This window comes from Chenopodium quinoa, unplaced genomic scaffold (assembly GCF_001683475.1).
Source record: "Chenopodium quinoa cultivar QQ74 unplaced genomic scaffold, ASM168347v1, whole genome shotgun sequence".
In the NCBI taxonomy this organism is placed as follows: domain Eukaryota; kingdom Viridiplantae; phylum Streptophyta; class Magnoliopsida; order Caryophyllales; family Amaranthaceae; genus Chenopodium; species Chenopodium quinoa.
In genome coordinates, this window is record NW_018743906.1 from 1,511,360 (window position 1) to 1,513,661 (window position 2,302).

The following is a 2,302-nucleotide window of genomic DNA, read 5'->3' on the forward strand; positions in this document are numbered from 1 at the left end:
GATAAATTGGTATAAAAGTTAGCAATTTGTGACAAATTGGTATAAAAGTTAACCAACGACGACATATTGGTGTAAAAGTTAACATATGATGACATATTGATATAAAAGTTGGCTAACGATTCTAACTCACACTACTACAAAAATGGGCAAAAGAACCTACAATAAAAGACCCGTTAGTTAATACAACCAGTCTGTTTAATATAAGGGAGCCAATATTAGAGATAACGGGTCTCTAACATATCAAAGGCCCCACCAATAATTCGGGATAGATGAAGAGAGAAAACTAAGAGACCCCTAGTTAAACTTAACGGCTCTCTTATGTGAGCAAGGGCCCACCACTTAAACAACAAAACCCTACCCCTTTCTCTTCTTATTTCCCTAGCTTTACCACACCATTCACGCCGTTTTTTGTCTTTCTCTTTCTCTTTCTTCTTCAATCCTCTTATCTCCTTTCCCAGAGCAAAAACGCCGCTACCACCACCTCCTTAACGTCGATGTCGCTTATCTCTTCCTTAACGTCGATGTCGCTTATTTCTTCCGTCCTCAACATTAGCGTTGCTTCCTCCTTAACGCCAAAGTCACTTTGCCGGGGATGCGACGGTGTCGAGTTGATGCTTAAATTGGTGTTGTTTGAAGATTTTCGCTACATCTTTGGTAAGCAGGAGATTGTCGTTTAAGATGAATTTGATTTATTTTTAAACTTCTTAGGTAATTTTTAAATTTGGGTTGTTTCACATTTTTGTGTAATTATGTCATATCAGTTGAATTTATGGAGTATTTTTTTGCATAACAATCGTTTTTGAGAGCAAAAAAATTCAATAATCTTGGTTTTTGTGTGAAATTAATCAGGGTTTATTAGTATATTTTTCTGGAGTTTGGTTTATTAACCCTTATTGTTCTTCGATTTATACACCATTTGTGATTATAGGTTGAACCGTAACTACTCTCTTACGTTTGTTGCTTAAATTCGCTGAAAATCAAGTCCGAAAATTGAACTGGGCATGCATCTAAATTTGTTGCTATTCTCTACATAACTCATCGATTTGCTGGAGTCCAATTTTTTCTTGAATTTTGAGGTACTTGATTTCATCCCTTGTTCCTAATTTCTTGAATTTAACTTATTTCTTTTCTGCCTTTGTTTTATTTTTATTTTTTCTTATTGGCAGAGTTCATTTTCTGTCTTCAATCTTCACAAGAAAAAGGAAAGAAAGGAGGTCGGTGCATATACCCAGGTCAAAGTTCATTATTGAATTCTATTGTAATTAGAGATTAGAGAATTACAATGAGACTAATGTAACATTTTTTTTATTATTCTTTACACTATTGCTCAAGTAGTACATTGCTGTGTTGTAACTCTATTTTGCTTAATTTCAATATCATTTTATTTTTTGTTATTTTGTTTTTATGCTTATTTATTTATTTTTTTTATATTGATTTTTGCTCAACTCCGCCAATTTTAATAGTGCGTGACATTCAAATTTCAAAAATCAATTTTTTTTGTTAAATTAAAGATTTAACAGACCCGTTGTGTAAGGTACCAGGTTTGTTTAATCACTAAACAGACCATAGATTTCATATAACGGGTCTCTTTCCCTTTTAAAATTATCTCCTTATAGGTTATAGAACAGACCGCCTATCTCCAGCAACGGATCTGTTTGTTCTAACAAACAGACCCCCCTTATGATGGGGTCTCTTTATCAAACAGACCCCTGAGATAGAGACCCATCCAAAAGCGGTCTCTCAGGCTTTTTTGGACGGGTCTCTTTGCTTATTTTTAAGATTTACACTGCTTGAGCATTTAGCTCATATTTTTCATTATCCTCTTTTTCAAATTCAGATAGTGGTTTAGGAATTACCTCTTTGTTCGCATTGGTTTTTGTTACCTCGAAGTCACCACTTTCAATGACTCTCCATACTTTATAGTTTTCAGCTTTGATGAATATTTCCATTCTATTCTTCCAGTAGGAATAGAACTTGCCATTGAACATTGGTGGTCTTTGGGTCGAGTACGCTTCTTCAAGTTTCTCGTGTGCATTCATCTCTCTGGGAACTTGCTCTACAAGGTTGCTTATATTTTCTTGAGAACCTGCTCTAATACCAATTGTTAGTTTAGATGAACTACTACGAGAAGGGGGTGAATAATAGTAGGTTACAATTATGAAACTTAAGCATAAATTAAAAACAAAACATAAAAGGAACTTAAAGAATACAACAAGATTTTACAAGGAAACCTTCCAGGGCCTAACTGGAAGTAAAACCTCGGCCCTTCTCGGGACTTTCAAGCAAACTCCACTATAATAGG

At 34.7% G+C, this 2,302-nt stretch overlaps 1 long non-coding RNA gene across 1 annotated transcript; it reads left to right on the forward strand.

Annotated features, from left to right (window-relative positions):
• The first annotated feature begins 332 nt into the window (after positions 1 to 332).
• On the forward strand, positions 333 to 1,663 carry LOC110686946. Its single transcript, XR_002504372.1, has 3 exons — positions 333 to 654; positions 929 to 1,076; positions 1,167 to 1,663. It is a non-coding gene; the product is annotated as an uncharacterized LOC110686946 (long non-coding RNA).
• Positions 1,664 to 2,302: the final 639 nt, after the last annotated feature.